Below are 18,563 nucleotides of genomic sequence, written 5' to 3'. Positions count from 1 at the left end.
CAAATAATCCAATTAAAAATGAAGCAGTAGCCGGGTGCAGTGACACATGCCTGCTGTCTGTCCCAACTACTCAAAAGGCTGAGGCAGGAGGATTGCTTGAGCCCAGTAGTCCGGGGCTGTAATATGTTATGACTGTGTCTGTAAATAGCCACTGCACTCCAGCCTGGGTAACATAGGAAGACCCTGTTTCTAAAAAATAAAAAATAATTGGGCAAAGATCCTTTTTTTTTCTCTTGCAGTTTTATAACTTTATTTGACAATCAGCGGTTATTTCTCATCCACATTGACAGTCTTCAGACTTTTGAAAGTGGTAACAGGTACATAGGTAACCAAAGCACGGAGCTTGTTTGGTAAATCTTCATCCTCATTGTGTTTGCTGGACAACTGCACACAGATACAATATGGTATATTCCTTATTCCTTTGACCCAAACAGCTTTGTTGAGCCTGGTATCAACGCACACATCTGGAGTCCCCATCTCCTTCACTGCAAATTTCTGCATCTCTTTGAGTGCCCAGGGCATGCTTCTTGAAGCCACTCCATGGATGTACTTGTGAATGTCAATGGTGTATTCTCAGGTCACTACCTCATTGATAGGAGAACAGCCCTTCTTCTTACTATGCTTCTTTGCAGGAGCCATTCTGCTGGGCCCAAGTGGGCAAGAAGAGGGCAAAGATTCTGAACAGACATGTATCCATAGAAGATATACAAATGGCCAGCAAGCACATAAAAAGATGCTCAATATCATTAGTCATCAAGGAAAAGCAAATCAAGACCACAGTGAGAAACCACTTCACGCCTATTAGAATGGCTAAAATCAAAGACAGAAAACAAGAGTTGGCAAAGATGTGGAGAATGGAACCCACTGCTGGTGGGAACTTAAGATGGGAACTTCAGACTATTTGGAAAATAGACTGGCAGTTTGTTCTTCAAACGATTAAACATAGAGTTACCATATGACTGAGAAATCCCACTCCTAGGTACAAGCCTAAAAGAAAGAAAACATACATCCATGTAAACACTTGTACACAAATGTTCACAGTACATTATTCATAATAGTCAAAATATGGAAAAACCCAAATGTTTATAAATTGATGAATGGATTTTAAAAATGTGCTACATCCATACAATGGAATATTATTCAGATAAATTTCTTCATAAAACAGAATGAAGTTCTGGTACATGCTTGTAAAGGAAAAAACCAAACTGTTTTTTATCTCTATTCACACGCTTAACCTAGCACACTTCTGTGACCAGCTGTGAGAGTATCCCTCAATTCAATGCAACTCTGACTACCTGGAGATAGTGTCGGATCCCACAGATTGAGGGCTTTGTCCCACAAGACTGCCCCCATTTCAGAGGCCAGTCACAAATGGTAGATCGTCACCTACATTTCTGACTAATAGGCTATAAATCAGGGTTCCTACTGCCACTTCCTTGGGTTCAATTCAATTCATTTGCTAGTGCAGTTCACAGAACTCAGGGATACACGTTTACTGATTATAAAGGATATTATGAAGATGAATAGCCAGATGAGAGATAGACAGGGCAAGGTGTGAGGTGGCAGGCCATGGACCAAACATATTTCATATTATGCTGCAATACTACAGCATGCATAAACCTTGAAAACATTATGGTAAGTGAAAGAAATCAGGCACAAAAGACCACATACTTTATAATCCTCTTTACAAGAAACACCTAGAATAGACAAAGCTATAGAGACAGAAAGTAGATTACTGGTTGCCTAGGGCTAGGGTGATGCCTAAAGGGTACAGGGTTTCTTTTGAGGCTGATGAAAATGTCCTAAAATTGATTGTAGTGGTGGTTGCACAACTCTGTGAGTATACTAAGAGCCATTGAATTTTAAAATTATTAAATTTTTGCATTTTAAAACTTTAAATGAATAAATCGTATATTAGTTATATCTCAATAAAGCTGTTACAAAAAAGAGAGAGAGAGAAGGAAAGTAGAGAATGATTAGAATGCTTGGGAGAGTGGAGATTTAGGATAACTATCGGGGTTAACGTGATAGAAATTGGTGAAAGATAAACTAATTCTGTCCAGTGCTGTGAAACCAATTGAAATTAGATGGCATGCTCATGCAGAGTGTCAACCCAGCGGCAGCAGAGGAGTTCTGTAGCCTTCAGCTCAGGCTCTGGAGGGCAGGGAGAGTGAGCAGGCTGGAGGGCTGCAAGAAGGAGCTAAATTTAGGTCAGGGTGCAGGCCTTGGTCACCATATTCCTTCCCTGGGTGCTTGCCCTCTTCTCTGACCATTCCTTCATGTTTTTCTTTCTCTTGCCAATCTTCCTCAGTCCATCCTCCAAATGTCTGTGTCCGTAAGGGCTCCACATGCCAGCCCTCTCCTCCTCTGCCCCTATGCTCTTCTCCCTTGGTGAGCACACACACATTCTCATGCTTCACCTACTATGTCCAAAATATGTCCCTACCTCAGAGTCTTCTAAGCATCAGATGCAGTTACTGAGCTGCTCACTGGGCATGTCCACCTATTTGTCCCACACACATTCCAAACTCAAATGCCCAACTTTGCTCCTTCTCCATCTAGCATATCTTCCTCTACTCCCTGTCTTGGAAAATAGAAAGAAAGACTTTGAGAGTGAGCACAATTTTGCACACAGTAGAATAGGACTTTCATAGCACCCTGCCAAATAAAAATTATAGGAGGCCATTGTTTTGGACTGTGAGACCCTGATCTCTAAATAAATAAAGAAATAAATAGCCTGAAGTAAGCTGATGTTAACTAATCAGTTATTTTTCTATTGTTCTAAGAGTAGCTAATGCAATCTTTGTTCTTTGCTCCTCCTTTCTTCAGCCCTTCTGTCTATAAAGCCAAACTCTTCTGCTCAGTTCCTTGGAATACTAATTCTATTTTATGGAAGGAAGTGGTGTCCTATTTTAGGATCACAACTAAAGCCAAGGGAGATCTTTAAACTAAATTTGTTGTAATTTTGTACTTTGACAGCCCCACGAAATGAGATGGTTTATAAAGGCAAACTGAACCAGGAAGTGATAGAGATTATTACAAAATTATCCTTTTGATCAAATCACTCCTTTGGTGGAAAACTTTCAATTATTCTTTAATGCCAGAGATGAAAACCCAAATTATATATGCTGTTACTCAGAATTCAGCTTTAGCTGTATATTCAATTTAAAGGAGCATGTATCAAACATAAATAATCTAGGCATACATTTTGATCTATTAATAGACCTTGACCCCAAGTAGCTTATGGTCTAGGAAGGGAGGTTCATGAGTAAAGAAGTGTCCATCCAATGTGATAACTGTAAATAAGGACTAAGCCCTGATGCTATGACAGCACATAGAGCATCTTACCCTGTAATTTGAAAGGCACTATATGTTAGAAATGGCTTCCCTGGGGCCACGAGAGTTCCTCAAACCAAAAAGATAAATGATAGTTTGTCTCCTGCAGTGGAGGGAAGAGTATCCAGGCATGAATTTGGACTGTCTTTAAGCCCCTTCAGTAATGTTGAGTGCAGACCCGTTGAGACGTGGAAGGGGAAACTGGTGAGTGTCCAGAGTAGTTTCAGTGAATAAAGTGAGAGCACAATTGAATCGGATACGAGAAAATGGACACAAAAAGGGATGTAACATTTTTCCAACAAGCTTGGCTATGAAAAAGGAGCAAAAGATAAGGCAAGAGGTAGAAGGGGGTGTGGTTTGGAAGAGTGTTTGGGGTTGTTTACACATGTGCTTTTCTAAGATAAGAGAGATGTGAGCAAGTCTAAATGCTGAAGGGAAGAAGCCACAGTCACAAGAGTGGGGACAGTGCCTAAAGTGGGGAGCAAAGTGCCTAAAGTGGAAGAAGCTGAGCAGGGTGAAGGCGTCAGCCTCATTCTGTGGGATTAGAGAGGAGGGATGAATGTGATGGATAGGGTGACAGGAATTTGGTGGACTTCATTTTCAAAGTCAGTGAGGGGACAAGTAGCGAAGATGGTTTGCAAAGTGCCAAGAATGTTTGAAACAGCCGTAATGACTGTAGAAGAATTGAGTAGGGAGGATTGAGTTATTACAGTGAACAGGAAATGAACTGGTATTTTCCATGAAGTTAGGGAACAGCTAAATTAGGAGTAAATAAGTAGAAAAACTGCAAAGATGGGGGATTGAAATTTGAAAATTGAATGTTTATTTAATGATTTCAGAGGTAGATCAAATCCCAGGCGAAGATAAGGTTTTGACCTGGCCATTGGACTGAATGGCTAACTGGTAAAAAAGATGTCAAAGTAACTGGAATGAAGAAAGTCAATGGGCTGAGACTCCAACAAGTTGAATGGAGCATGCAAGTGTGCACTAAATTCTCCTGGCTGATGGCAACCCCTGGAGAAGAAGGCTGTGGCCTTCAGGGATTGAGGAAGAGGGAGTAAGGAGATGAAGGTGAGGTCCAGTGGAGAGAATGCTACCACTGGATGGCACGACCCTTCCTGGCAGATGCAGACTTTCTACAAAATAACGTAAAAATGATTCTGAACCTATCTCCCTACTTCCAATGTATTTCCGATCATATTACTCCCTGTAAAGGAAAAAACAAACAGTTTTTTTCTCTATACTCTCACGCTCAACACAGAACATTTCTGTGACCAGATGTGCAGAGGACTTTCCCCCACTCACCAAGCAATTCTCCAGAGGACGCTAACTGGCTGTCCTATCATGCAATTAAATTCTAACACTATCTACCTGCAGATGTGCTCAGATCCCACAGATTGAGGGCTCAAGCCCACAAGACTGCCCCCTACTTCAGACATCAATCCCAAGTAGTAGGCCATCACCTATACTTCTGACAGACTGGCCACAAGCTAGGGTTTCCAAGACCTTGAGTTCAATTAATTTGCTATGACAGTTCACAGCACTCCAGGAAGCACTTACTTACAGCTGCAGGTTTATGATAAAGGATAGTATGAATGATGCAGATGAGCAGCCAAATGAAGACACAGATAGGGCAAGGAATGGGGGGCAGAGTGTGGAGCTTCCACGCCATCACTGGGTGCCACCCTCCCAGCACCTCCAGACACCTAGGAGTTTTTATAGAGCTTAATCTCCAGCACTCCACTCCCTTGTTCCTAGAGGTGGGCGTGGGGAGGGATGGTGGGTGGAAAGTTCCATCTTCTAGTCCTCTAATCACTTGGTTTGTCTGGTGACTGGCCCCACCCTGAGGTTATACGAGGGCTTCACCTTAAGTCACCTCATTAGAGTAAACTCAGGTGTTAGAGGCTCATTATGAAAAACAAAAGACATTCCTATCACTCAGGAAATTTCAAGGGTTTTAGGAGCTCTGTGACAGAAACTGGGGATAAAGATCAAATATATTTCACATTATCCCACATTGCTCTACTCAAAACCCTCCCAATACTTCCCACCTCCTACCCATGTCTTCTCCTTGCCTTCCCTGCCCAGCCGGTCCACCTTTCTGACTTCATCATTTGCCACTTTGCCACTTGCCTGTCCTCCTCCAGCCACACTGGCTCTCTTCCTATCCCCAAACCCAGCAAAGCTTGTCCCCACCTCAAGGCCTTTGCACTTGCTCTTCCCTCTGCCTGGGAAGCTTTTCCTCCCGCTCAGAGCTGCTCTCAGCTATCACATTCCCAGCCTTCCTGGCCTTCCCGGTCTCCTCCTGTGCCTGCCCCCCCAAGTACTCCCAGCCTACATCCCTGCTTAAATCTCCTCCATGACACCCATCACCAGCAAACTGTATATGTACATTTCCTTTGTTGTTTTCCCTAGTATAATTCTTCCAAGGATATAAGCTACAGGCGGGCACAATGTTCGATCATTCTGCTCACTGCTGTATACACAGAAGGCATAAATACATATATATTTTTTTAATGATGGCAGTGGCAATAGGTGGTAAGAAGGACCCTGACCCTATCTATGTGCAGTATGTGAAGGAACTTAGGGACATGTTTCTGTTGAGGGAAGACATAGGGAGGGAAGAGCGTGAACATGCCACCTTCCCACGCACAGTGGCGTTCCAGTGGGCACCCTGGGCAGTGCTGGTGGACCCGTGGGAGGTCACTGATAGGAAGCCCATTGGTGGGACACAAAGGCCGGGAGGGTGCACGACCAGAGGAACTGACTTTTCAGAAATTCTCCAAGGACAAAGACAGGGATGGGAAATGCGTTCAGATTTGCTGGCTTTCCAGAAGATGTATCCTCAATAGCCTGTCTGGATTGACTGCACTTCTGAAGGAACCCACGTGAGAAACAGCAGCAGACACTGAGGCATGGGAGGAACACAAACGTTTTGGAAGGATTTGCCCATCTTGTGGATGCATGCGTACCGAGGGTTCCCTGGCCTAGAAGTAGGAAGGTGGGCAGGGCGAGGGTAGGTAGAGATTGGCTACTACCAGAGCACCTCACCAATGCCCACAGCCGCAGCTCTGAGGGGTGAAGGGTGGCACTGGAATAATGTCAGGTCCAGTCAGGCTTCCCGTTCACTCTCCCCATCAAATGTGCATTCCCAGCATTTTCTTCCCTCCACACCTACGCTCACCTACACAGTTCTCCCTGTCTGGAATGCCCTTCCCCTCTCTGCAGCTCAGCAACTGTTCACATTTTGGGCATTCTTCAAGATCCAATTCAAACTCTATCCCCTCTGGCAAAGTTTTCCTTCACAACCCCAGCCTGGAGGGATGGCCATTTGCCTTGCATTCCTATTGTACTTATTGACTGTAGAATTAATTTAGCAATGAATCACCCACTGTCTTGTGACACCTCTTCAATTATTGCATTGAACTCTTATTTCTGCCTTCTGGGTTGTGTAACTTTTATTGTGACAATGCTTTGTCACTGCAGCTTCCCTGTAGGCTTCTTGAAGGCAGGGGCAGGTTTTGTTTGTCCTGGGAGCCCCTATATCAGCTGACATAGCCCCTTACACAGGGAAGGTATTCAGACCATGTTAGTTGATGTGCTGTATTAATCACTAAATATTCCATGCTGACACCCAGCTGATGGTCCTGTTTACCTTCAAATGATTTTTTTTGTTTGTTTGTTTTGAGATAGGGTCTTGCTCTGTCACCCAGGCTAGAGTGCAGTAGCATCATCATAGCTCACTGCAGCCTCGAACTCTTGGGCTCAAGTGATCCTCCTGCCTCAGCCTCCTGGGTAGCTGAGACTACAGGTGCACACCACCATACTGGACTAACTTTTTAAAACAAAATCTTGTAGAGAGAGTGTCTCATTATGTTGCCTAGGCTGGTCTCAAACTCCTGGCTTCCGGCCTCAGCCTCCCAAAGTATTGAGATTATAGGCATGAGCCATGGTGCCCAGCCTCAAATGATTATTGAACATAAGTGTACTGTAATAATATTTGTTCTTGCCACAAACATGTTGTGCACTCTCTCTTTTGCATTACAGATGCTTCAGAGGACTGATGCTGTTAAGGTCTCTGTCAAACAATTTGATCTTAATTTTTCAGCAGAGGCAGAAGAGCTTGGTAGATATGAGGACAGCTCTGGAACCAGATGTCCTGGTTTGAGTCCAAACTCTACCACTTGCTTGGAAGGGTGAGTCTGGTCAAATTATTTAATTTTTCCCTACCTCAGTTTCTTCATCTGCAAAATGGGGATTATAACACGTTTCTCACTGAGTTGTTGTGAGGGTTAAATTACACCACGTGGCATTCTTAAGTCAGCATCTGGTGCATGGTAAAGCCCTCGGTACTTGCTAGCTGTTATTTCTGTGTGACTAGAAATTTCCAGATTTAAAGTCTGAGTTTCTTGTATGTCTTTCCACCCTACTTTTATCACTACGGTGAAGCTAGACTGTTATGGTCTCTACCTTAGAAGACTAGGCTGCAGTTTGAACTCTGCCACTTAGTTTGTGTGTTATTTTAGGCAAGATACTCAATGTCTTTGGGGTGCTGTAAAGATCAGGGTGTAAACATCTGTGAAAGTACTTTGTAAACAGCATGCTTGCTTTACCCAAAGCAAGGAACTGTGGTTCAGAACAGGAAACAAATGTAATTGGTTCCGTTTTGAAAATCTTACCCTTAGAAAATTTGCTTCAGGAAAAGAGTAACTCTCTCGCATTGGTTGGATTACTCTGATTATCTTATGTGGCCCTCATATTTCTTTTTTGTTTTATGTGTTTTTGTTTGTTTTTAAAACCACTTATGCGGGGCAGGGGTGGGGGGGGGTGGAAGGGGAGTCTTTTTGAGCCTATGATAGGCTTCCTTTTCTCGTTTGCAAATCTAGTTGGTCTACTAAACAAACAACCTCATTCACCAAAGTCATACACATCTTTCATGACTTAAAATCTGTTGCTGAGCTTTGACAAAGGAGCTCTGTGGGGAATGGTAATGCGATTAGGATGGTAACTGGCTGGAGGGGCGGGAACGCCCAAACCAGACAGCCTTCCTTGTGGAGTTCCTGAGAGAGGTGTCAGAGGCAGGTTAGGAGCAAGGTCTCTGGCCCAAGGCATCTGGGTTCAAATCCCAGCTCTCCCACTTCTTTCCTGGGGGACCTTGCAAAGTACTGAAACACTTCTGTGTGTCTCTGATTTCATGTCTGTAAAATGGGCACAACTATAACACCTAGCTTACAGGGCTAATGGGAGATTATGTGAGTTAAATATGTAAAATGCTTATGTATAGCATAGTAAATGCTAAATATGTGTTTGTTCTTAATAAATATATGCACAGCAAGTGGCAGCAAAGGCATGTCCTTCTGTATTAAATGAGGCTTGACAAATGCCAATGCATCCCTGGGAAGCTGTGCTGGGACAGACAGAGGACTCATTTTGTTTAGGCTAGAGGTTTAAAAGTAATACAGGCCTAATAGGTTTCTCCTTTTGTTTTTTATTTTCCCCAAGGCCAAAGCCAAGGTTAGGAAAAGTGGATCCAGAACACACCAATTAGCTAGAAAAAGATAAGAGAGTGAATGAGCCCCAGTGCTGGTCGGGCCTGCTGCCTAGTTCTTCCTAGGGCAGTAGGAGTCGTACCCAGTGAATTAGCTCCCTGGCTTATTTTGCCCAGCTGATAGTGAGAGGAAGAAAAAATGTATGGGACGGGGAGAGGAGGGAAGAGAGAGAAGAAGAGAGAGAGAAGTGGTTTAGGGAATCTGGGCCTCTCTCTGGAGTAGGAGCCAACTCTCGGCCCCATCATTCCTCTTCCACTTCTTATAAGGCAATGTGGTCTCCAGACAGAGAAGGCTGGACCTTCTGCCAAGTGTAACTTGATCTTTAAGTTTAAGCTGTCCTATCTCCACAAAGAATGAAAGGTCAATGAAAATCAGGTGGACTGGGCCTTCTCTCTAGGAACAGCAGGCCAGCCCCTCCTCCCTGTCACCTCTGTAAGCTCCTAAAAGGAAATGCATTCCAAGAACCCCACGGAGGGGTTCTCAGAACTGCACAGCATGAGCAGGAAAGTCATTTACATTGTCATCTAGATTGGCATGTCTCAAACTCTGCAAATTGAATCACCTGGAGATCTTGTTAAAATACATGGGTGGGCCTGAGATTCCGCATTTCTAACAAGCTCTCAAGTGATGCCATCCTTGCCGGACTGAGAACCTCACTTTGGGTAGCAAGAGTCTTCTAGATGAATGGTGTACAAGAGCTATGCAGGGCCGGGCGTGGTGGCTCACGCCTGTAATCCTAGCACTCTGGGAGGCCGAGGCGGGTGGATCGCTCAAGGTCAGGAGTTCGAGACCAGCCTGAGCAAGAGCGAGACCCCGTCTCTACTAAAAATAGAAAGAAATTATATGGACAACTAAAATATATATAGAAAAAATTAGCCGGGCATGGTGGTGCATGCCTGTAGTCCTAGCTACTCGGGAGGCTGAGGCAGTAGGATCACTTGAGCCCAGGAGTTTGAGGTTGCTGTGAGCTAGGCTGATGCCACGGCACTCACTCTAGCCTGGGCAACAGAGTGAGACTCTGTCTCAAAAAAAAAAAAAAAAAAAAAGAGCTATGCAGTAGTGTACAGGGATTTCTGCTACTACCCCTTGATAATATGGCCCATCAGTGTATACTTGAACTTGGCCACCTGCTTCTTGGGAATAGAATGAGTCCCAGTCTTTGATTCTGACCCTAAACTTTGGAAGAGTAAAGAGGGGACAAGGATGGCAAAGGTGCTTATCTTCACCAACCAGTTCTGTGTGTGATTTTTCCAGTCTGTTCACATGTTAGAGGGGGCTGAAGTAAGTGGAATGTGAATATTGCAGCTTGGTGGCATTTCATTAACTCTTGTCTTATGCCTTAACTTGGAAGAAGTGGAACAAAGTTATTCATTATCGTCATGGTGACAGATGATGGCTCCAAGTGGCGCCTTTAAAAACCCTCTCCTTATGACTACCCAAATCCTATTAGTTCTTTAATTTAGCAATCCCTATATATCAGTGCTTTACCTATGAAATTTTATTTCATTTTGCCCCAAATATTAATATTTCAAGATAGAGATCATCCCTTCCATTTTACAGTTGAAAGAACTGAGGCTCAGAAAGGTTAAGCAATTTGCCCAAGGGTACCCAGCTATGCGAAGACAGAGGCAGGATAGGAACCCAGATGGGTTTTACTTCATTGCCTGTTTCTTTCCACTACCACCATGCTGTCTCATAGATAACAGAATACTTATTTTAAGATTAAGGAGAATTATTCATTATTTAAAAACAAATTCGAATCTCCCATTTGATTGATATCAACTGACTTCCTTGATGTGAATTTACTGTGAAGCTAATGAAGCTTAAGTTTCAAGGATCGCTCACTTCTGAAAGCGCCTTCCAAACCTCTGTATTTTTATTCATAATCTTGTGTTCTTTGTTCTTAAAATGTTCTCCCCAAATTTAAAGACTTTGGTCTTCACAAAAATCTGGATCTGCCCCTGGGCTATCAGACACATAAACCCTCTGCTCCAGCATTCCCAAGAAGTAGCAGTTCAGCCAGTGCTTGAGCACCTCCAATTAAGAGGCACCCGCCACCCTAAGGGAATTTGTTTCATTTCAGACAGTTCTTATTCTTCAGAAGTTTTTTTTATATATATATATTTATCATTTGACCAACATCTCCCCAGTCCAGAGTTCTTTTTATGTTGTGCCGACATCGACCTCCTGACCACATCCATTTGCTGATCTTCAGTCTTCGAAACTACAGTAAGTCCTCACTTAACGTTGTCAGTAGGTTCTTGGAAACTAAGAGAAAGGACGTAAGATGAAACCCATTTTACCACAGGCTAACGAATATAAACAAGAGTTAAATTCCCACTGTGTATCTCTAGTCACAAAAACATCACCAAATTTCTAAAGACCCAAAACACTTCTAACAATAAACATTGAAATAAATGTGAGTTCTGTATACTTTAAGAAAGGTTAATAAAAACAAGTCAGATAATAGTTTACTGGGCTTATCCCAGTTCAAGGTCGGGGGTAGCCAGCTAGAGCCCATTCCGCAGCTCAGGGTCAGGGTGGGAACCAGCTGTGGACAGGAGGCCATCCCATCGCAGGGCTCGCACACACCCACACCCACACCCACACCCACACCCACTCACTCTGGGACCATGTAGACATGCTGGTTCACCTAAACATGCATGGTTTTGGCTGTGGGAGGAGACCAGAGTAGCTGGAGAAAACCCACACAGACGTGGGAGGAACAAGCAAACTCCACACAGACAGCACCCCGGTGGAAATCCAATTTTTTTTCTTCATCAGCATTATAAGGAAAGAATCTTGAACAGACCCACGTTATTCAAGGACCTGATATACCTAAAGTAAACCTAATCTCTCTTCCTAGAATTGGCCCAAAAGTATTTGAAGACTGTTACCGTACCCTTTCTCAAATCAAGCTCCATGCATACAACCATTCCTCAATTCTTGTCATCCTGGCTCATCTTTTCTCCCAGTTGTTGATGTTCTTAAAAAGCAGTCCAAACTTGGCTTGATGGACAGCAAACAAAGCAACCCTGCTGCTATACTTATTAGTTGAAGACTTTGCATTTATTGCTATGGAAATTTATCATTGCTATTACATTTGACTTCCTCTTGTAACTTGCCCTATCGTGTTGCGCCCTAATTTTGTTTCCTACTCTAGACTTTATAGTACTGAGAAATGCTTCCTTGTTTTCTTTTGGTGATGTTGTTTATATCCACACGATCTGTCAGGAGCTGGCCAAGGATTTGGCAGGACTTAGTAAGAAGGCTTCTGGGCATATGCAGACAGCACGCCTACACCTGCCCTTGCATATAACACCACTGTCTATACCCCTTGGCAGGCATGACCCCCTTCATAAGCACACTCCTAATCCAGATTTTCTCAAACCACTTACCACATTTGGAAAAAACCTCTGTGGACAGAGTTTATGGAACAGAATACTTAGGATTTTTTTTTTTCTTTTTTGTCACATTTGTCATTTATATCCTTTTCTACATAGATTTCTCTCAACCCTTTTGCCTTCCAGTGGTGTTTTTTTTTTTCTTTTCAATATCTGTCTGTCTTGTCTAGAATCTCATCATCTTCTCTGTGATATAGGGAGAGCGAAGCACCCCAAGCCCTGCGTCTCATACACTGAGTGAGCACATCACACTCAGGTGACAGGCTCCTTTGGAGGGAAGCCAAACCCATATGCGCTGGAGGTTTCAGCCTTGCTACTCTCCTTACCACACTCCTCTGGTATCCCAGCCCTTTCTCTCCTCCCACTTTTCTTCTACATTGCCTTAAAGAGCCCTCCCATCTCCCTAACACCTTTTCCTTTTGTTGGACAAAGTCCTCAGTCTTTTAGAGTGCCAAGTTGGTAAACTTCTTTTTTTTTTTTTTCCTTCTTTTTTATGTTTTAGAGATGGGGTCTTGCTCTGCCACCCAGGCTGGAGTGCAGTGGCACAATCATAGCTCACTGTAACCTCAAACTCCTGGATTCAAGCGATCTTCCTACCTCAGCAGGGTTGGGTAGCTAGAACTACAAGCACACACCACCATACCCTGCAAATTTATTATTATTATTATTATTTGTAGAGATGAGGTCTCACTATGTTGCCCAGGCTAGTCTCGAATTCCTGGTCTCACGTGGGCCCCCCGACCTCAGTCTCCCAAAGTGCTGGGATTATAGGTGTGAGCCACTGCACCCAGCCTCAAATGATTATTTAACATGAGAGTACTATAATAATATTCAGAGTTCAGATTCTTTTGGAAATAAGAGGAAACTTTTCTCCCTCTGTTAAATGTTAGTTGCATTGTTTTCTGTAAGCTTTATAGTAAATTGCTTTAAAAATTTAAATGCATTGTAGACCATGAAACCCAAAAATGCTACTCATGACCCCAGAAGCCATTGTTTGTTCATGGAAAACCTTTCACCCACTTTAGATTTCTCACTACATTGGAGAACTAGGAGAATAACAAAATTAAGGCTCAATTTTCATGAAAGATGATATAAACACTGTGAACCAGAAAGAAAGAAATCCAAACAAATTCAGCGTCCACCATAAAGATTATCTTAATCTTCCCAATAACTTTATATGGTAGAAATTCTTATGAAGATTTTACATACAGAAGAGAAAACTCAGAGAGGTTAAGTAACTTGTTTGCCTGCTTCCAAAGCCAGCTAATGTTCACCCTTCTTGACCTCACTCATTTCGGAATGGCTATTAGCCAAGCGGCATGAACTTTATTATTGACGTTTTCAACAAATGTGCACTTTCAGGGCCCTGAAAGAATCTGAGTAGGCATGAAGAGTAGTTGTTTGACAAACCAGAAAGCAATCCTGAGCAATTAAAAATAAATGGTGGGTTTCGTTCCCCTCCTCCTTATACTTTATTTTTAAATTTTGAATTCACCTGTAGTTGAACTGGATATTTGTTCCCCTGAGCCCTGTTGGGCTAATAGACTAGGGATTTGGTGTTATTAAAAAACAGAGTAGCCTCAGTAGATAACTGCTCCTGATATCAGAAAGAAGAATTAAAACTAAAATCTAAAGAGTGAAGTCTCTGGCATTGGCAGAAATTCTTAGATATCTAGTTTGGAGTTGATTCATTTAGTTATTTTAAAGGTGTCAGTGTGAATTTTTTATATGTCCAAGGGATCCTTTTGGGCAATTTGGAACAACAAACTTATAGATTCTTGGGTTTGAGATTAACATTCAATTTATTAAAGTCACAATTTTTTTCTCAAGCTTTTAAGCCCAATTGTCACATCTTATTGGTCAATTTTTAAGTTTGTAAGTATTTGAATAAAATAATAAAATTATTTTTATTGGTATTTGATTCATGCATCATTAATCTCAAAATAAACACAAAAGTTTTAAAAAATTAATCCCATATAGGAAATTAGTTAATTAATTAAATTTCATTAAAAATTTTAAGCCACATTCCTAGATTTAATATAATTAATTCTTCCAAGCATTTTAAATGCCTGAAATGGCACATTCAGAGTTAGGGCCAGTGGCATTCATGAAATAGCAATCAATCTTTGGAGCTAGGAAAAGCTTTGTTTCTCTGAGAAACTGGTATTTTGTTTTTTTCTTTCTGATAATGAGACTATGCAACCAATCATGTTTCTCTACTTTCTCTGGCTGCTGGGAATCTCAGAGTCAAAATTAAAGCTCAGATAAATCATATACATTGACATTATTTGGGGTCATATTTGCTTTCTGTTTTTCATTGAACCTGATTTTCTATTTTAATCCATATTTTACTATTCTACTATGTACAACTCAAGTCCTTGTGAGAAAAAAAGTTATCAATGAAAGTAAATAAGGAAATAGAACCTGAATATTATTATTACTATCTGCCCTTGGAGTCCATAACCATTATTAAAAATCAATGCCCAAAATTTCCAGGGAGAATAATTGTTTATAACATTGGAGGTGCTCCTTCTGGGATACATACTTCTGGCCACCCCCACCCTCCTCAGTAAATTTCACAGTCTACGTTTCAGTTCAGGCCATTCCAAGTATCTTCCAAATTTGATAAAAATAATTTCAGTCATTTTGCTGTGACGGGGTAACTTTATTTTATTTATATAGATCTACTAAAACTTTAAAATTCATCGACTCAATAAATATGTTTTGAACGCTTACAATGGGCCAGGCATTCTTCTAGGCATTTTGGATTTAGTTGTATGTGTCAGGGGCAGGGGAGGGGTTGTGGTGGAGGGGGGAGGGGTGGGGGAGCAGAAAATAATCCACTCCTACTATAGTGGAGAAAATAATTCTACCTAAATAACACAAAAGATATCTTATTCCTATGTATATAAACATATTTTAATGAATTATGAAAAGCATTCATTTAGGTTAGTACTACCCTTTCTAAAACAGGGTTCAAGGTATATTACATAGAAAATATGGCAAAAGATAACAGATTATAGATTAGGAAAAAAATATATCAGTAATACAAATGACAAACAAAGGCTTAATGTTACAAGACACATTCAGCTCCTAAAAGTTGATAAGAGAAATACAAACAATAGTATAGAAAATAAAAGAGGAAAGGATATGAACAGGCAGTTTGCTGCAGTAGGAAATGCACATGGTTAGCAACCAGATGCAAAAATGTTCAATCTTTCTAGCAGTCAGGTAAATACACTCACCATTCATCAGATTTACAATAATTTACAAGGTTGGGAATAATCAGTACTAGTGAAATCATAGGGAAATGAGCACTCTCATACTTATTGGGTGAATATGTAAAATAAAATAACTTTTTTGTGCAGTATTCTTACTGTATATATTAAAATTATAAACATCCACTTTGTAACAGCAATCCCACTGTTGGAAATCTTTTTACTAAAATAAAAGTACCAATATGAAAGAGTATCTTTGGAAGTACCAGTATAAGTAAGTTTATTACAAATTATTTATGGTAGAGTGAAAATAGTAGCTATCAATAAGGATATTTCTATTGAATGAAATACATTTATACCATGGAATAGTATGTTATGTTAAAATAGTGATTTTGCTTTATATTTTTTTGACCTGGAGAGATGGCCATAATACATTAACATAAAAAATGCAAGTTTGCATATATGTATGTGTGTGCACGTGCAATTTTATCTTAAAATCGCATACGTACACATATAGGATTTGTGTAAGTTAGAAAAAAGTGAGAATGGGTCAACTATCAGTTAACGTTCATGAATTCAGTGTTTGGAATAGAGGTAGATAGAATAGACAGGCTTTTTACTTACATACCTTTGTGTTTGGCTTGTTGCAACTAGTATATTTAATAATAATATTAATGATGATGATAAAAATGATAGCTAACATTTAATGAGCATTTATCAGAAACTATTTTAAGAACTTTTAATCTCATTCAATTCTAGAAACAATTCCATGAGATGGCAATATTATTTTCTTCCCTGTTTTACAGATGAAGGAATGAGGCTCAGAGGGGTTAAAGTCACTTGCCCAAGGCTACACTTTTAGCAAGAGGCAGACCAGAATATAAATGTAAGCAGTTTGATTTCAATGCTTATATTCTTTACAGAAAAATCCAATGAAAGATTCCTTTATTAATAAAAAATATAATAAATTGAGCATATGGAATTGGCATACTTTGGAAAGTTACACTTGCAAACACACTGGGCATTTGTTCTCTACATTTTCAAGATGTTTAATCAACAATTTTATGTAGAGTCTTAAGAAAATTAATTTATCTATGCCTCAACTTCCACGTTGACCAAATATCTTTTGTTTTATGGTGATAATAATAAGCTACATTATACTCCTTTGCACATATAAATTGACATAAAATATTGAATAGGTATTGTTTATGCTATGTTCCAATAACTGCCAATAGCTATTGTGTTCTAACATGAATTGATAAAAAATGTGACTGAGTCAAAATCATAAACTCTACACATTTAAAAATTGTAAATTAAATCTGAAGTTGTACATAAACATACCATGAAAGAGTTAAGTGCACATGAGGAACAGCAATGCCATCAACTCTTGCTGGAGAAACACAGGCAGTCTGAGGGCTTATCTTTATTTGTTATTTTACAGTGTCAGTTACATGTGATAGTGCCAGTTAAAAACATTATTCATAACTCTTCAAGGCCTACATATATGCAATCACTTCTTTTACCTACTTCCATACAAATGTTCTATATTCAGGTCCCAGTTACATTACACTTAAACTTTCTAAACCTTTCCTGCTTCCTGAAAACAATTAATGTTGATTAAGGAATTTATTTTGTTAATTCAATTTCATACACTACCAGGGATTTATTATGGTAGCAACTATACATGGTCTCTTAGATGTACTAATGAGGCTACTTGTTCTAAATGAAATAGGTTCACTGAGCCTGTGTCTAATTACTGGTTGGCTACACTCTCAGTCAGTGCACTTTGGAGCAAAGGTGGATGTTAAACTTTGACCTTTCTCGGGTTTGTGATCTCTCCAAACCTTTTGCTATCTGCTTCCCAAAGACAAAATAAAGCAGCTTCATAGTTTTTTCAATAAGTAGCTTCCTGAAGGAGACATTCCAAAATGGTCCTTTTATCTTATTCATGTCATGTCTGGGCCTAAATTTCTTCTCACAAAATATTAAATTAAGCAACCTCTGGACCTGCTACTATCATATTCATCCCGAAATATTAAATTAAGCAAGCTCTGGAGCTGTTACTATCATATTCATCCAGGTATCCTCAGCACTGTGGGGCATTAAAAGCCCTGGCCTTTGCTCTCTAGGAGCTTGCACTGGGGGAGAAGGAGTTATGGTTTCATGCATGACTTACTGACTGAATGAATGATCAATTGAGAAATAACAGGTCCTGGGAAGTGGGGACTAGCAGATATTTTATATCTGAAAGAGACCTGTGAAAAATTTCAACAGCATTTTTCCAAATGAGTTGATTTAGGTGCATAGAGCAATGCATAGGAGACTTGACTGGATTCTAGTTTCTGCTGTGTAATTAAAAATATGACCTTTCTGTACCACAAAGCAGGATTGGTGGGAGAGGAGAAAAAGCCCACTGGCCACTGCTTATTTAAACTCTTGGGTTGCTACTAGAATTTTTTTTTTAAGGCAGTAGGGGATGAGGATGGAGGAGGGGAGGAAGTAGAAAGCACACCACATGTAGGAAGGCTATTTTTTCTCAAGGCTTTGTTCCGTTAATACAATTGGTTGACAATCAACTGATACACATTGATAAAAGCTGTTACTCCTGGACAAATAACTAGTGTCTAAGTCACCTCCTTGTCTCCAACATTGTTTCCCCACTCTCTGGAGCTTTCTCCTTACCTACGACAAGGGCAATGAGTGGCAGGGGGCCCCTAGGACACTACTTGCGCATCATGGTAGTGTTTGACCAATGTTGTTAAATGTTTTGGATAAAAATGCCAATTTCCTCTGTGTGTGTACGTACTGGGTCATGATATAAAATATATTTATTCCTGTGGGTCATCATAAAAAGAGAGTTTGAAAGCCATTGTTCTACAGGCAATAATGAGTATAGGAAGAAACTTTTTTAGACCAAATGCTTCCGGGGGTGGGGGGGGGGGCGGGGAAGACCACCCTGGCAGTCCTAAGGCTAAGAATTTTGTTGAATTTATATCCATACTGTTAAAGAAAAAAAAATTCATGATACTTGTTAAAGACAGTAAGGAGGACTTTAT

General features: G+C 40.7%; 1 pseudogene; it reads right to left on the bottom strand.

Annotated features, from left to right (window-relative positions):
* Positions 1–267: 267 nt before the first annotated feature.
* Positions 268–648, bottom strand: LOC138376974 (large ribosomal subunit protein eL31-like; annotated as a pseudogene).
* Positions 649–18,563: the final 17,915 nt, after the last annotated feature.

Source organism: Eulemur rufifrons, chromosome 29 (genome assembly GCF_041146395.1).
Source record: "Eulemur rufifrons isolate Redbay chromosome 29, OSU_ERuf_1, whole genome shotgun sequence".
Classification (NCBI taxonomy): Eukaryota; Metazoa; Chordata; class Mammalia; order Primates; family Lemuridae; genus Eulemur; species Eulemur rufifrons.
The sequence above is the reverse complement of the archived record's forward strand: the minus strand, read 5'-3'. Positions and strand labels throughout refer to the sequence as shown.